General features: G+C 41.9%; 1 protein-coding gene across 10 annotated transcripts in view; it reads left to right on the plus strand.

The window, feature by feature from the left end:
- Positions 1-17715, plus strand: part of znf462 (zinc finger protein 462) — a 135121-nt gene that overhangs the window by 37273 nt on the left and 80133 nt on the right. For 2 of the 10 annotated variants that reach the window (XM_055632545.1, XM_055632544.1), the window contains exon 3: positions 5103-5186. The exons of 7 other annotated variants lie outside the window; for them this stretch is intronic. The gene's annotated coding sequence lies outside the window, so the exon portion shown is untranslated. Of the gene's footprint in view, positions 1-5102; positions 5187-16460; positions 16513-17715 lie in introns of all 10 variants that reach the window. One more of the 10 variants, XM_055632546.1, reaches the window with a different exon arrangement.

A 17715-nucleotide genomic window follows, 5' to 3' on the forward strand; every position in this document is an offset into this window, starting at 1 on the left:
TGTGACCTTGTGCACTCATTGAACCCGCCCATATCCCTTGATGGACGTTTCTCTGCATTAACCTCACCACCCAGCTTTGAATCATTGGCAGAACTGGACATATACCATGTGGTTCCCTCATGCATAACATTGATACAGTTGTGAAATGCTCAGTCCCCGTGTATATATTGCCCCCAATTCCCAGGTTCCACTGATTTATTGTTATCAAGAAGTTTATCAAAGACCATTTGAATATCCTCCATATAATCTATTGTACCAGTTACAGCTTGTAAAGGAAGTTAACAAATTTGTCAAAAATGATTACTAATTCATAAATCCATGTTGACCATGCCCAATCTTATTATTTTCTGAATGCTTCTTTCGATATTTCACATCATCTTGCCTAGTTTAGATATCTTCCTTATGCAACTCTACATTCACAGTCTAGGACTATAAAAGCCACTTAAATATCAGGCTTCCTAATGTGGTTAACACCAACTTTGCAGAAAACTGGAAGGTGCTAACTTTTCATGCCATACAATTATTTAGTTCAAGAGTCAAGAGTATTTTATTGTCATATGTCCCAGATAGAACAATTCCACAACAGGACAGCACAATTCAGTTAAACACTGAATATCAAGTAATATGAAAAATATAGTCAGATGATTTGAAATACATTGTCCCAGAGAAGTTCTTAATCAACTGAAACTAAACAAAGTTTACTTTAAATGTTGTCAGCTTTGCTCTGCCCTTGATTTCATGTGCTGTTGACCATGCATCCATCTGTTGGTTTGTGCTACTGTTTATTCAAAGCTGATTTGCATCTCTCTGTTGGCATTGACTGTAGGGCTTATTAAATTTGGTTGTTTGTCATTTCAAACCTGATCTATTTCTGATTTGTGACCTCAGGCCTCCCAGCTTCAGAAATCTGAGCTCTTCCAAACCTTTGTTGTCCGTACCAAGTGCTCACCCTACTCTTTTGTTCTTGCTGAACTAAATTGGCTCTTGGCCAGATGATTTGTTTTTCTAAGCTTCTCACATTTGCTTTTAACTATCTCCATGAGCTTCCCTTTCCTCTCTATCTTTCACCAAACCTGCAAACTTCAAGGTTCCTCCAATCCATTGCGAGCATCTTGATTATCTCTGAATGTAAACACTTGACTAACTTTCTGTTCCCTTGGGCCCAAGATCTAGAACTCCTTTATGATGTCTCTGAAAACCTTCTTTTAATCAAAGTTTTGGACATGTGCACTAAAACCTGTGTTAACTTTATTTGTTAATGTTCCTGTAATGCTCTTTAGGAGGGTTTTTGTACATTTAGTCACTCTACAAATGTAAATTGTATGAGAGTTGGGTTTATTGTGTAATTTTTAAGTTTTTCAGTCAACCTTTCCTTAGTAGTTATGCCAGATATTAACTGCAGTCGAGTTTAGACTTGGAACAGTGGTTTGTACTATTAAACAAAAAAGGATATGGATTGAAGTATAGATTATGTAGAGTTCAAACAAATGGGCTTCCAGTCATCGAGCCCATCTTGCTGGAATATCGCCTCGTGGAAGTAGCATATAAAACACGCACACCTGTACAGGAGGAAGAGAGCTTGATTCTTTGTAAATCTTTGAAAACCGAGTTTCTGAAAGCAGTTGGTGACGCATTCGGGATCCAGGCTCCGTAAAATGAGCTGGCACAGATTTGTTGGATGAAGTGGCTCCTTCAGTGACTTATGATATCAGGTTCTTTCAAGCCTGGGAACAAACTCCTTTTCAGGTGATGAGATGATTTTCTTCCACTTCGGCAGTACTATTATTGAATCTTTTGTTCCCGTGCACATTTTAATGGTGATTCCTGATTGGCACACTTTTGCTTTGAAGAGATGCTGTGTTTCGACTACTGATGAGATTGTTGGGTGGGGATGGGAGAACTGGGTAAGTGGGAAGGGAGGTGGCGTTGTTGTTTGTAGACTTGTCTTTCAGGGATTGGTTGCATAGAAGATCTGAAGAATGATTTGTGTTGAGAATAGACATTCGCTTTAAATCTTAGTCTGTTTGCATAATTTTGCACCAAGTAAGGTGATTTAATTGGATTATAATTGCTTCGTAAACCTGTCTCACCTTGGGTAGACCGGATATTTACGATTTGGCTTCTGTATGCTAATGTAATACCAATTAACACTTTTTAATTGTATCCTTAATGTCCCGAGATGCTTCACAGGCCAATTACCAAATAGAATTTGACACCAGGCCCCGCCAGAAAATACGGATGCTTAAAGAAATATGTCTTTAAAGTGTATTTTGTTGAGGAAACGATGGCAAGGTTTATTAAGGGAATTCCAGCTTATGGTCCAGGCATCCGAAGGTCCAAGCATAAGTGGTAGAGCAATGGAAATTCAAGCATGAATAAGAATTGGAGGAATGCAGAAAGCTAGGAGAGTTTTAGGGCTAAAGGAAATTATGGAGAAGCGGAGAAATACTTTAAAAGAAACATCCCTTGGCTGTTGTAGCTGTGGTCTGATTTTAGTTGACTGAAATAATCCAGCTCTGTAGTAATCCTGATATAAGGAGTCATAAAATCTGTTCGCAAGGAGATTTTTTTTTTTCTCCCTAAAGTGACCAGGCTTCATTAAAAGGCAAGGGTATACTCTGGTTGTATGATTTAATGTTTTCAAGATTCCATATGCTAAGCTGGTTTGGATGCTTGTGCATGAGAGTGTCTGTCTGTGTATGCTACAGGAGGATTTCAGCTTGGCTTTGTTATAGCACGTTGCCTGACTTTGGTGAAGGTCACGGACGGAGGAGATTAAAATCCTTGTGCAGGGTGTATGCTGTTGGACTTCCTCCTGCTTGGTTAATGGTTGACCTAGTTCCGTTGCCATATGCTTCCTGTAGTACTTATTTCAATCACTGCTCTGAATTGAAGAGTTGGAAAATGAATTCAATTAAAACAGAAATGTAAGATGAAAGTTCTGGGGCATGTAGAGCAGTCTTGGGGATCAAGCATTTCTATCATGGAACAGTACTAAGTAAACCTATACTATACTTCATTGGCACTGGCACAGTTTGTGTATAGCTGTTACTCCTTGCGCAAGTGTTAAAACATTTATTTAGTATTGCAACTTTGCTTTGAAGCACAACAAATTCTTAAGGGTTTGACAGGGTAGATGCAGTTTCCCTTGGCTAGGGAATCTAGAACACAGTTCATAGTCTCAAACTAAGGGATCCACTGTTCAGGACAGAATGAGAAAAACTGTCTTCATCCACAAAGTAGTGAATTTTTAAAGTCCTCTATCCATGGGGACTGAATTTCATGGATTTTGAGATATTAAAAAATTAAGGAGTTAGTGCAGTAAAGTATGGCTTTCAGGTAAAAGGTCAATGTGATCATATTGGATGATGAAATGTAACCATATGACCATGAGGAGCTGAATGGCCTCTTACTTTTGGTCTGTCTATATCCTGTGATTAACTTCTCAGGAACCTCATTTTGAAAGTCTGAGACTTGAGGGCAGTTGTTATGAAAGAGGTGTGCAACTATTTAACACCAACACTTAGAATAGAACTTGGTCATTGAACTTGGTTTGGAAAACAGACCCATTTTCCATTGCATTTAATTAAAAAACATTGGGTAAGTTTGCTTTCAGTGGGTATGCCGGATGAGTATGGTGCTGGTGACATTTTTCTTGCCATGATAGGTTTAGCAACATTCCAGTCAGAACGAGGAGACTGGGCATTCGTGCTTCAAATTTTTTGTGTGGAATTGTGGAGACCAGAGTCTTGTTGGACCCAAGAACTAGATTGGAACGGCTTCCAGTCCTTTGTTGCCACAAACCTCTGGAATGGTCTTTCATCCTCTTGATGTACTTCGTCTACTTTTTGCTGATAAAGGTGTTGATTCTTGCTGCAATATTGGGCAGCACAGAGGGAACAGATACATGTGTTTCACCCTATGATAGACACAAAATGCTAGAGTAACTCAGTGGGTCAGGCAGCATCTCCAAAAAGGGATGGGTGACGTTTCGGGTCAGGACCTTTCTTCAGACCTAACCTAAAACGTCACCCATCCCTTTTCTCCAGAGTTGTTACCTGATCCGCTGAGTTACATCAGCACTCAGTGTAAACCAGTTCTCTGTTTCTATCATTCTATGAGTCGGGACTAGGCCGCTCAGCCCCCTCACATCTGCTCTATCATTTATAGCGGAGATGATTGTAAGAGCAATTCCACATTAACACCTATCCCAGTAACCTTTCAACCCTTTCTAAAAAATTGGTCATCTGCCTTCAGAATATTCAAAGGTTGTTTCCAAAGCAGAGGCAAAGTTCCAAACCTTGCAAACATCTGAGAGAAAAATGTTATTCTCAATATTTTTTTTAAATGGGTGAACCCATTTTATTTTTTTTTTTTTTTTTAAGTGACTCGCAGTTCCAGGCTCTTCCATGAGAGGAAGCACCCTCGCCATGTCCATCTACTCAAGACTTCTCTCATCCTTCCAACCTTCAGGAGATGCATGCCCAGCCTTTCCATCCTTCCTCATTTGACAACCCGACTATTCTAGCTATTGGTCTAGTTAATGTTCTCTGAGGTTCTTGCAGCATATTTGCATCTTAGCATTAGTAAGAACAATAGTGGATTCAGTTGGCTTGATATGATCTCACTATCGTGCTACACTGTTGAAGCGTAACCGCCCTACTTCTGTATTAATTTGCCTTTACAATAAACAATAACATTCTCATAGTCAACAAGAGGTGTATTTTGTAAACTACTCACTGCTCAGCGACTCGGGTAACATCACAGGCAATGTGCATAGGCAACGTTTTGGATCGAGGCCTCCAGATTGATTGTAGCAGGTGGGGGAAAGCTGGAAGAGACGAGGGAGCTGGACAAAGCATGGAAAGTGATAGGTGGATATAGGTGAGCGGGGTTTTGATTAGCAATGTTTGGACAAAGTGTGAGATAAGGATGGAAGAAGTGTGAAATGTGAAGCCAGGTGGGAAGCAATGTGGGGTGGGGGGGGAGCGAAAGTAATGGGTATACATTCAGGTGTAGTACAGGGAGGAGAGGATGAAAGAAAGGGGGGAGATATTTACTTAAACTTGGAGAATTCATTGTTGCTACCATTGTGTTGTAAGGTACCAAAATGGAATATGAGGTGCTGTTCCTCCAGTCTGTAAATGGCCTTACTGTGGCAGTGGAATGAAATCCAGGACACACAGGTCAGTGGGAATGATCTTGACCATGACCCCATAGATGAATACCAGGCCACCATCTCTTGTACCGTTACCAATCACATCGCCTCTGGCAATCTCCTTTCCTCAGCTTCTAGCCTTATAGTTCCCTCGCCTCATATGTCCTGCTTCCATCTCCTTCCCAAAGTCCATAAACAAGACTGCCCTGGCTGACCCGTTATTTCTACTTGCTCCTTCCTCACAGAACTAATCTCTAAATACCTTGGTTCCATCTTATCCCCCTTGTCCAATCCCTTCCAACTTGTATCTGAGACACCTCAAGCGTCCTTCAACTCGTCAATAACTTTAAATTCCTGGTGGCCCATTGCCTCTTCTTTGCCATGGATTTCCAATCCATTTATACCTCCATTTCCCCCACCAGGTAGGTCATAGGGCTCTCCAGTTCTTCCTTGAACAGAGACCCAATCAGTTCCCCTCTACTAACGCTCTTCTTCGGCAGACGGAACTTGTGTAATGTGTGTTGTTTACCCACCAGTTACTTGAGCCCAGGGCATTCACCCGCAAGTGCAGACTGAGATTTTTGTTTTCAGCCATGCCCATTCCTGTTCTTATTAATCTTTGCATGTGTGCTTCCAGGAGGGTTTGCTGATCAGTGATCATGAACAAGAATCCTGGCTGGTCAATTCCCTCCCAAGCCCAAGAATACTTGTACCAATTGTAATGCCCCATAAGTTATTGAGCAGTATTCCAACTGAAAATAAACTCCACAGAATTAATTAGCACAAACAAATTATGAGGTTCTTCAGAATAATGCATGTGATATCTCTCATCTATTTGATGTGCACTCATTTGGTTGCATGGAACTTTGTTTATTCTGCTGCAATTTATGCAAATTATGATATAAGATTGGAGGAGACCATTCAGTCCCTCGAGTCTGCCACAATTCGGTCTAATTTTGACTAATCTATATTTGAACTCTGTCTACCTGTATCTGCCTTAAAACTCTTGGTGGCAAATTTAAATTTGAAATGTTTGATTGTTCCTATTAGCATTTTGTGAAAGAGTTCCAGATGTTCATTTTCTTTGCAAAGTGAATCCTTACACCTATTAATGATCAATCAGATTGTAATATTGATGGCAAGATACGACATGTAAACAGGCCTTTCAGGCCATCGACTCCACACCAACCATCAATCACCCGTTCAAATTAATTCTATGTTATATCATTTTCGCATCTACTCCCTACGCATACACGACAATTTACGGAGGCCAATTAATGTACAAACCAGCACATCTTAGGGATTTAGTTGGAAGCCGAGCACCAGGAGGAAACCCATGCAATCACAGGGAGAACGTGCAAACTCCATACAAACAGCACCCGAATTCAGGATCGAACTAGGGTCTCCAGTGCAGCTCTACCAGCTGTGCCGCCCGCTTAATATGAAAATGATTCTCCCATGTCTTGGACCAGTTCATAACTTCCAACCCCAGAGTTTCTACCTAAACATCTTAATTATATTTGTGATCATTCTTAATGTCTTAGATTTTTTTAAATCTGTTAACATTACAAAGCGGTATGACTGTTTACGCGGTATGAATGTTTTTGCTGTATCTTCTCTGAAAGTTTCAATATAAACTTACTGAAAATGTAAACTGTCCATACTTGTACCTTTCATTGTGCATGTACTATCATTGAACACCAACCTTGCTTTGGACCAACATGGAAAAGCCTTTGTTAATTTACAGCATACTAGTAAGTCATTCAGCCTTTCTTGCCTCTACTCATCTTCTTGCAAACCTCCTCCATCTCTGTCTCAACTTGATAAATACATCTTTGGTTCTATCCAGTCCATCTCAATGCTTTGCATTAGGAAGGCTGGATTTATCATAAAGGATGCCTGCCACTGGCCATTCCAATTTTCCCTCCCCTTCTGGAAGAAAATATTGAAGCTTAAAGGTCTCGTATTCAGATTTACTAACGGCTTCTTCCCCACATCTCATTCCTTTCGTACCCTCTTCCTGGTGGTGCCCCATATACTCCTAACGCTACTGCATTGGGTTATTCTATTTTAGTGTGTTTTTATGCACTACATTCTTACACCATTATACTGTTTTGCACTCCTCGTTGTGTTTAAAGTTGCATCAGTTGTCACTGTTTACTCTGAGCTTTATGCGAACAAGGAATTTCTTTGCACTTTGGTGTATATGACAATAAACTAATCTGAGGTAGACAAAAATGCTGGAGAAACTCAGCGGTTGAGGCAGCATCTATGGAGCGAAGGAATGGGTGATGTTTCAGGTCGAGACCCTTCTTCAGATTGATGCGAGGGTGGGGGCCGGGAAGAGGCGGAAACTAATCTGAAACTGTTTTTAACCTCATCCTTTCCCGATGGGAGAATTTCCACATTTCCAGCACTGGGGAAAGAGACTTCTCGTGCATTCTTTATTTGATTTATGGCCCTAGTTTTGGTCTTGCCCATAAATGGAAATACCTATTGTCAGCAAGTGCCACACTGTTTCTAGGCCACAGTGGCATGTCACCCCTTGGAATGCCATTCTGTATTGTCTCACAATGTTTCAACAATCTCTGCCTCCTTGCTGGAGGTTTGTTTGCTCCATGAATTTCCCCTCAGTTCCCCACGGGTGTTTCAAGAACAGAAGAAATAAAGATGTTGTAAGAACCAGAAAGTGATCTGGAGAAAAAATGCTCTAATATCACTGGACTTTGGACAAGTCTTGCCGTGTAATAAAACGCGTGCTAATGTACAGACGGTGTCTTGTATGAATTTACTCTCGAACGGTTCCATTGTGGAAGCCAAAAGTCCTTGGCTTTTAATTTCTCTTCAGTCTACTCTTTGTGTACATATGTATTGGAAATGCAACATAAGGGGATCATGACTGTGCCAAATCTTTGATGGGTCAGACCCATATAAATAGGCTCATTGTCATTGGTTAATTTTTAAAAGTCACTTCTGGCCGGTATATTATTTTTAAAGACACGGAAGTGCACATGTGGCCATGTTCATAAATGATTGCAACAGATCCACAGAAAGACTTGGTGACATATGTAGTACAGAGGTTTATTGATAGTATGCTCTTCCAAACTCTCCTATAAGTCGGGACATCCATCTACCCCATCAAACGCCATTCATTCTTTAAATGTTGATCATTATTACACCGTCCTGATTTACCTGCTTGGAAGGCAAACAATAAATGGGTGTGGAGTGGAGGGTGCTGAATGACACGGAGTGCATACCACCAACCTGACGGAAAAACTGATGTGCTACCTATTTTAGGTGTTGTGAAATGTGCTTTGTGAACACCGATATCTCACCTGAGGAAAAGCCAGTTACTGCCGGTCAATGCAAAGTTTTATCTGGGCTAGTGTTAGCAAAATAGTCCACGCTTGATCTGTAATATCTCAAGTGTTTCATCAGAGCTTTAACTAGGCCTAATTTGGCAGTTACTCACTTGAAGATAGTGACCAATGGTTTGGTCAATGATTTCTCCAAAGGAAAATTTTAAAGGAGGAAAAAATTGGAAAAGTAGTTGACATTTTGGAAGGAAATGTAGTAATTGGGATTTTCATACATGAAAGCATGAGGTAATTAAATTCCAAAAGGCCCAAAGCTAAAATTGGAACAGTGCAATGATCTCATGGTTGCATGGTTGGCAGACCTTGTTGGTATTATTGGTCTAGGGTAATTGATAACATTGACTGTAATTTTAGGTTCTTATGAACTTGTTAATGCTAGATGACAATAAAATAACCTCAGTTAGATGGGCTTTGATTTGGAAGAGATCTACCAGAAGCACGACTTCAAAAAAGCAGCTAATATCATTGAAAACCCCCACAAACCTGGCCACACTCTCATCTTGCCGTTACCATTGGGATAAGTTACAGGAGCCTGAGAATTGTGACCCCCACCCCCTCTGACCAGGTTGAATAACTGTCTCTTCTATCAACCATCAGGCTCTTGAACCACACAGCGCAATCCTAACCACATCCCAACCTCAACAATCATCTAATAGGTGAACTACGTACTGTGGTTTGCACTATAATGGTCTGGTTCTGTAGTATTACTAATAATTTGTTACATTATTGATTCATGTTTATTTAGTTGTGGTATTGTGGCATTATTGCCAATAAGACTGCAGCAAGTAAAATTATGTTGAATTCCTGGTGTTTATGACAATTAAACACTCCAAGTCATAAAATCAAACAGCAAAAAATTGGGCCGAAGGATAAGCTGTCCTCTGCCAATGTGCAGGAATCTACAAATTGTGTTTCCACAAGCAGTTGACATTACATCTAGCTTTCATTGCAAAAGGATTTGAGTATAGGAGCAGAGAGGTTCTACTGCAGTTGTACAGGGTCTTGGTGAGACCACACCTGGAGTATTACGTACAGTTTTGGTCTCCAAATCTGAGGAAGGACGTTATTGCCATAGAGGGAGTGCAGAGACGGTTCACCAGACTGATTCCTGGGATGTCAGGACTGTCTTATGAAGAAAGACTGGATAGACTTGGTTTATACTCTCTAGAATTTAGAAGATTGAGAGGTTTTTATAGAAACTTACAAAATTCTTAAGGGGTTGGACAGGCTAGATGCAGGAAGATTGTTCCAGATGTTGGGGAAGTCCAGGACAAGGGGTCACAGCTTAAGGATAAAGGGGAATCCTTTAAAACCGAGATGAGAAGAAGAACTTTTTTCACACAGAGAGTGGTGAATCTCTGGAACTCTCTGCCACAGAGGGTAGTTGAGGCCAGTTCATTGGCTATATTTAAGAGGGAGTTAGATGTGGCCCTTGTGGCTAAGGGGATCAGGGGGTATGGAGAGAAGGCAGGTACGGGATACTGAGTTGGATGATCAGCCATGATCATATTGAATGGCGGTGCAGGCTCGAAGGGCCGAATGGCCTACTCCTGCACCTAATTTCTATGTTTCTATGTTTCAAAAGGAAAAAAAAACAAAGGTAGAGGAACTCAGTGGGTCAGGCATCATTCCCACCATGGATAATGCCTCTTGATTCTTGAAAAAGATGGACTACATGGTGGCAGAAACCAACATGGATAGTTTGAAATGCATGATATGAGTTTGAAAAAGAAACTCCAGATGCTCGGAGAAAGGATAATGTAGGAAGGAATTCTTATGATTTTGCATTAGTGAGAGTGAATGCGCTGGGATTAGAAAAAACTTGTCGTCTTGAATTTTGAGGGGGGAGGGGCCATAAATAATAATGTTCAGAAAATAAATTAAGGACAACCTCACCAAAGAGTAGTAAGAATGGTGTGCTTGCCCTCTGAGTGGTTGAGATATAAGGCAGAGATATATTTAAGTAGAACCTGGAAAAACACACGAACTGAAGCAGTTTGGCAGGATGTCTTGTGAGGTGTAAACATTGACATGGATCACTTGTGTCAAATGGTCTGGCCTATAGAATTCATAAAATCTTGTGTAACCACATAGAACTCAATTGGACTTGGAAGCGATGGTGGTTTTGGGGCCATATTTTCCACCACCTCTGGTAGTCATTCTCATGAAGGTGATGTTTGTTTGTATGCAGTTATGTGCATATGAATCTAAAGGATCCCTCCAATTTCAGTCAATTTTAAATTCTTGTTTGAAAAGTGAAAAAAAAAAAATTGGAATTGGGGTGTGCTTGTGTACGTGCAAATTGAATTATAAACTTTCAATAAACTGGTTACTCCACTTTCTGATCTAGGCAAATGTGTGCCACTTGTGTGGTTGATAGTTAAAATCTGCCATGTCTTTGGTGTGCCCATAGAGTGGTGTTAAGGAAGGCCACAGTTGAGAGCTGGCAGAGACTGTTGTGAAATGTTATCAGTGGAAAGGGGAAATAAATTTGTCAGTGCTGATTGGGACTGATGGCATTGCACAAAATTGTGTTTGTGAATGCTCGTGGCAAATGCACAGAACATTTTATTGGAAGACTTTCAATCATGTCCTAGCAAAGGTGTTTTTGGCTCCATGTTTTATGGAGGCCCTGAGCTCAGTGGCAAGGATTTCGACAGGGAGGAACCTCTTGCCCAGAGTTGAAAAGATCCTGACTGAAAGCATTGTGTCATCATCACACTGGCAGCTGAATCTTGAGGTTTCATAGTTTGTTACTCGTGGTTTTCTCCTACAACTGTTTGAGGATTTCAGAGCGGTTTATGAGAAATGTGCATCGTTTAAGTGTCTGAGCTTTACGCATTTACACAATGCCATAATGTGGCACGTATATCATCTTTAAAGGCAGCATAGGTCAAGCATTATTGATGTGCTTGATGATTCTGTGGATGAGGTCTGCTGCCCTCTAGCCTGAAATTCTGCCAGACATTGTTGGTGTTGTTACTTGGACAGCAAGAATAGGAGATTTTGCAGCTTGGATAGAGTTTGTAACATTGGTCTTTTTCTGGAACCCAGTGCATTCATTTACAGTGAAGACTATTCCTCTGGGTCAGTACTAAATATATATCTTCATCCAGATAGTGAACCTTCCACCATTTGTTCAAAGCTTTTCTAACTTCTTGTTTAACTAATGACACCTTGAAGCTTTGTTTTGCTGAGGGTTTTATACAGTTTGCTCAAAAATTGGATTTGAAAATTGACTTTCACAATTAATGTTTGTTTACATGAAAAGCAAACAGCTGCAGATGGTGACATTCTGAAACATAAACACAAAATGCTGGAAACACTTGGCAGGTCAGGCAGCATCTGCGAAAAGAGAAACGGTTGTGTTTCCTGTCTGACTTGTCAGAAGGACAAAGGACATTTATTGTCACATACACCAATTGGTGTAGTGAAATATGAGATGCCACACCAATAAAAATAAAACACAACATTAAAGAAGAATTTAACATTCAACATAAAAACATCCCCCCACAATGGTTCCCACTGAGGGAAGGCAGCATAGTCCAGTCCCCTTCCTCTTGTTCACCCGTGGACGGGGCCTATTTGAGGCCTCTGCAGCCGCCGCAACGGCGGCCCGATATTTCGGGCCCTCTCGCTGGATGATGGAGCGCGGCTCCCGAAATCCACAGGCCGCTCTGGTCGGAGCTCCAACACTGGCGATCTCGGTGAAAGATCTTAAGCTCCGCGTTGTTTAAAGTCAGTGCTACCACGGCTGGATGCTCCGCGGTGTTGGAGTCGGCGGTCTCAGCACTCTGGAGCTTACCACACGGGGGCCCTCGGTAAGGCATCGCCCGCTCCGCAATGGTGCTTCAGCACTGTGCCGCCGCTGAAGCTGAAGATTCTGGCTGGTCCCGGTAAGAAACGCCGCTCCAGTCCAGGTGGTAGGCCGTGAGGAAGGGGGCAACGATGCATCTCTGACCAGGTAGGGACTGAGAAAAACCAGTTCCCCCCCCCCACCCCCCACATAAAAAGATGACATCCAAAACAAAACTTTTTAACATACTAAAAATTTTAAGAAGGGTGAAAGGAGGAACAGCTGCAGGCAGAGCAGCCATACTCAACGGCACCCCCACTCGAATCTGATGAAAGGTCGTAAGACAGAATATTGACCGTTTTTCTTTGAGCAAATGCTGATTGACCTGCCCAGTGGTCCCAGCATTTAAAATATTTATTTCTATTTGTTTACGGTTCAAACTTTAGAAGCATTGTTTCCTCTTGTACAACTTGATGCCATGTTGCACAAATCTATTCTGCCGGTCAGAAGAAGATAACATTAGCAGAAAATAACACAAAGCTGGAGTAACTCAGTGGGACAGGTATCATCTCTGGAGAGAAAGAATGGGTGATGTTTCGGGTCGAGACCCTTCTTCACCCTCAACCCGAAACATCACCCATCCCTTCTCTCCAGATAGGCTGCCTGTCCCGCTGGGTTGCTCCAGCATTTTGTGTTTATCTTCGATTTAAACCAGCATCTGTATTTCTTTCAGGCCTGGATCTAATCCACTTCCATACTTGTGGTAGAACAAGAAAGGTATGACATCTTTCCAGCACCCTTAGGATTTTCTCAAATAATTTCCCACCATTGATGTATGGCTCACTAGGCTATAGCTACCTGGCCTATTGTTTCTGCTCTCCTTAAATAAAGTAACGGTATTAGCTGTCCTGCATTCTTCTTGCAATTCACCTGTGGTCAATAAAAACACATGCGGTACAGGGCTCCAGCTATCTCCTCCCTTGCGTCCCACAGCAACCTGGGATCGATCTCATCTGGTCTCGTGAATTTATCAATCCTTATGCAACCCCCATAACCAATAACATCTCTTCCTTCATGCTAACCCATTCCAGGTCATCCAGTATCCCTTCCTGTGCTCACTATCTCCCACGCCTTTCTCCTTGGTGAATACAGACGAGAAGTATTCATGAAGAACCTTGCCCATGTTGCTTGGTTCCATTTAGAGATTGCCCCTTTCTTCGGTAAAAGGACCTTTATTTCCTTGGCTACCCTTTTTGCTCCTGATATACTTAGAACCCCTTGTGATTTTACTTTTGAGAGCCTAGGCTACAATTGTAAATTTCCTTGCTTTTAAAAAAAATTAATATCCGTGATCCCCACAACATTTTAGAGTGTGTAGAAAGGAACTGCAATGCTGGTTTGTACCAAAGATAGACAGAGTGCTGGAGTAACTCGGGACCAGGCAGTGTCTCTGATGAGAAAGGATGGGTGAAATAAAAGAAGGGCCCTGACCCGAAACATCACCCATCCTTTTTCTCCACGAGATGCTGCCTGACTGGCTAAAGGGCCTGTCCCACTTTCCCGAGTTATTCATAAATTCTCCCGAGTTTTTCCCATGATTTAAACTCGGAGAATGTCCATAACGAATCCGTAGGCAGCGTGGATATATCGTGGCGGCTCGTTATGTCAGCCGTAGGTATTCGGGGCTATTTTTTTTTTACTCGTGGACATTTTTCATCAGGCCTAAAAAACATCCCGACTTACCTGACGTCCTGAATACCTATGGCTGGCATAACGAGCCGCTACGATATATCTACGGACTCCTACAGCCTCCTAAGGACTTGTTACGGACATTCTCCGAGTTTGAATCGAGGGGAAAGCTCGGGAGTATTCGTGAGTAACTCGGGAAAGTGGGCCAGGCTAAATAGTTACTCCAGCCCTGTGTGCCTATCTAACATTTTAGAATTATGGCTTAGAGAGGCTACACTATAACTTATTTTGAAATGCAACATTGCGGAGATTTTGTATAGTTACATTCTGAAGAATGCTGTGCTTTGTAAACCTGCCTTTGATCAAACCCCTCCCTTGTTTGAAGTGGCATTATTAATTTGCCACGTTAACTTTTTTTAAATTTCACCAAACCAAATTCACAAGCAATAATGTTAAAGATGCTCACTTGATGTCATGCAGACTTTTGTTGAACTTTTTTCTTAGCCATTCCCTCAGGCTTGAGGAAGTATGTTAACAAATGTATTTCTTTAGTGGTACATTAACAGAATCTCTATTGTTTGACTGAGAAACAAAAAAAGGATCATCAGTGGATTGGGAGGGGGAGGGAGTGTTTCCCCGAACAGAAGGGAAATAAAATGGGCAAGTATTCCAGAAGTAAAAACTAGCTAACCTGATGCGAAGCTGGAAGTGTATCAGAGCTGACCCTTTGTGTTTTGATCTTTTGCCGATTAACAATCCTCCTTGAACAGTGCGCTTTGTATCTACACAGTTGAATGATCTCTTGAAGGCATTGCCTAGGTGCTGGGCTTTAACCCATTGTGCTGCATTCTTCATGGGAGGTGGGATTGCAGATAACTTTCGTGGTGGAGCAGAATTGATGACAGAATTTCAAGCTTCCATTCATGAATAATGAGAACGTAGAAAGCAAAGATGGTCACCAGCACAAAGAGAATGTGCATGCATGGCTTTTTAAGGGTATCTGATGTAGTCCATGATGGAAGACTGTGCTCGTGCCTGTGTGTATGTGTGCGCAGGCACGATTGGAGTTAGTCTGCTGGTAGATTTTGCTGATTGCGTACAAACTGGCTGGTGATTAACAGAGGTCACAAAAACTTTGGAATGTGACGAGTGGTGTCAGATGGTCTCTCGCTCTCTCTCTTTCTCTCTTGCTCTCTCTCTTTCTACCTTTCTCTTTCTCTCCTTTCTCTTCTCTTTTTTTCTCTTCTCTTTTTTTCTCTTTCTTTTTCTTTCTCTTTCTCCCTCTCCCTCTCTCTTTCTCTCTCTCTCGCTCTCTCTCTCTCTCTCTCTCTCTCTCTTTCTCTTTCGCTCTCGCTCTCTCTCTCTGTTGCAAGAGCCAATTGAAGGTGGCTGGAGTTGTGCAGGAACTGTGGAATGTTTGTTTCCTTGTGGTGCTTGGTGGAGGGGCAGGAAGAAAGAGGGGTTCAAGCCATGTATTGTTAAAATAAATCACTCTTCACCTTGTCTCATGCATCTGTGCCTTTCAATGCACTCGGTTTGGTAAACAGCACCTTTCAAGGCGAGCGAGAGATGCATACTTGATCAGTGCAGGACACAAAAACAAGATGAATAGAGAGTGGAAGAAATATGGTGGTGGGGGGAGTGTGTGAAATAAACCACCTCCCCAGAGACAGGAACACTGCTTGACATCTCTCTCAGCAAGGTATTGGCAGAGGAGCTAGCTTGGAATTTGAAACACAATTTTCACAGTGCCTGAGCTGCTTGAGATGTCTGTGAGATAAGTGGGGCCATGTTGTGAAGCTGGCTGGAGGCTTGAACTGCTAGGAGCTGATGGAAGATCTGAAGGTAAAATGGCTGCTCCTGAAGCTCAAAAGGACTAGGGAGCTTTATTGTGTGTGCGTCTCTTAAAGCTGTGTTGACGAGGCAGCAGATACTGTGTGTCTGTCTCTCTCTTTTGTTTCTCTCTCTCTCTCTCTCTCTCTCTCTCTCTCTCTCTACATCTGATGGTTGCTGCAAGCTGGTCTCATTTGAGCTCAAGAGCTGGTGGGTAGGGAGGTGAGAGGACTTGAATGATCTGCTAATTCTCTGTAAAAGCAGGAGCCACACAGAACGAGCGAGAGAGAGACAGCCTTGAGATTTGTTCAATGATGTGCTGGCCTGCCTTGTAGAAGAATGGGGTGGGGCCTCTCCTTTTTGTGTGTGCTGTAATTTGATCCAGATCTCAGTTGGGAAAGCTTTCTCTCTCCTCTCTCTCGAACTCCAATTTTTATTATTTAATTTGTAGATGTAAGATCCAAAGCTTCTGAAGGTGTGTGCCTAGATTTCCTTTGTTACAAGCACAGCATTGGCAGGTCCTCATGTATATAAAATAGTTCATTGTACAGGTTCTGCAGTTGAACTGCACTAGGATTCTAACCTCCCTTGTTTTAACACCATTCAGAAGATGGAGGAGGGTGAGTGAAGATGGAGGGAAATGGAGCTGAATTTCACCAGTAAGTAAATACAATGTTTGAGCAATATTTTGCAGGAATCACTATCTTTTTTTATTCTCCACAAATCACCTCCTGTGTTGCCTGGGGTGGATGGTTTAATGCACAGATTTGCCTTCCCAGCCCTGCCTGCAGAAGCAGGATCTGGAGTGTGCAGGATCTGGAGAACATTTAGGATGACATTATGTGCCTGGGTATGCTCCCATGCATATTGTTGCAGCCAGGTCATGCATGCTCCACTTGCTTCTCTTCACGCCATGACCCCTGCAGATTATTTTAGTACACTGTGTGGGGGTGGGGGAGTGCCTTGGCAGTGGGAGATCGAGGTGGATTGTGGTAGATAACTCCAGCATGTAGTAGCTTCTTTCAGATAGGTCCAACAAAAGAAAACAAAACTTCTGAAATAAAATAAATAGACAGGATTAAACTCAAAATCCTTGTTCTCCTACCAATCCACCCCCTGCAAAACACCCGCCCCATGAGGATTTAGGGGGAAAAGTTTGCATCTTAATCTGTTTGTGATCTCGTTTTTTAAAAGCTGGGAATATCTCTTGTAATTGTGCAAGGTCCATTGGCGGTTCATGCAGAGTTGCACTGTTTTGAAGGTTGAGCATGTTGATGTTGAGAATGTCGCATTGTTTTCTATCAAGCGTGTGGCTGACCTTACTGGTAAGGGCAAACTTTGTCCCCAGTTGTGAGCTGTTTAATTTGTAACTTTAGGTTCATTCTTGCATGCTTGCTGAGGGAGGGTGAAGAAGTTTACTTTTTTTTTTGTTCGATAGAACCGCATTGCTTTTCTAAACACTTTCAGGTAATGAAAATCAAAAAAAAAAACAAAGAAACTACAGATACTGGAAACCTAAATTAAAATTGGAAAATGCAAGGAAACTGAACATCTCAGGCACATGGAAAGAGTTGTTTCAGGGTAGCGTTTTTGATGAAGGATTTTTTTTTTTTTACTGGAGATGTTAATTAACGCCGTTTCTCTTCCTACAAATGCTGCCTGGCTAGCTGAGTTTCTCTGTTTTCTCCACATGGCTAATGTTAACTTCCTAATTCAGAAGCAAAGGACCTGCTGTCACCTGATCCCACCACCACCCCTTTCCCATATTGCCCACCTCTCTACAGATTTACTCGATGACCTATTCACTAAACCAGGCACTCTGTTAACTCGATGTTTTTACATTCCATGTCAGACAACTTGTG

This window comes from Leucoraja erinacea, chromosome 3 (genome assembly GCF_028641065.1).
Source record: "Leucoraja erinacea ecotype New England chromosome 3, Leri_hhj_1, whole genome shotgun sequence".
Classification (NCBI taxonomy): domain Eukaryota; kingdom Metazoa; phylum Chordata; class Chondrichthyes; order Rajiformes; family Rajidae; genus Leucoraja; species Leucoraja erinaceus.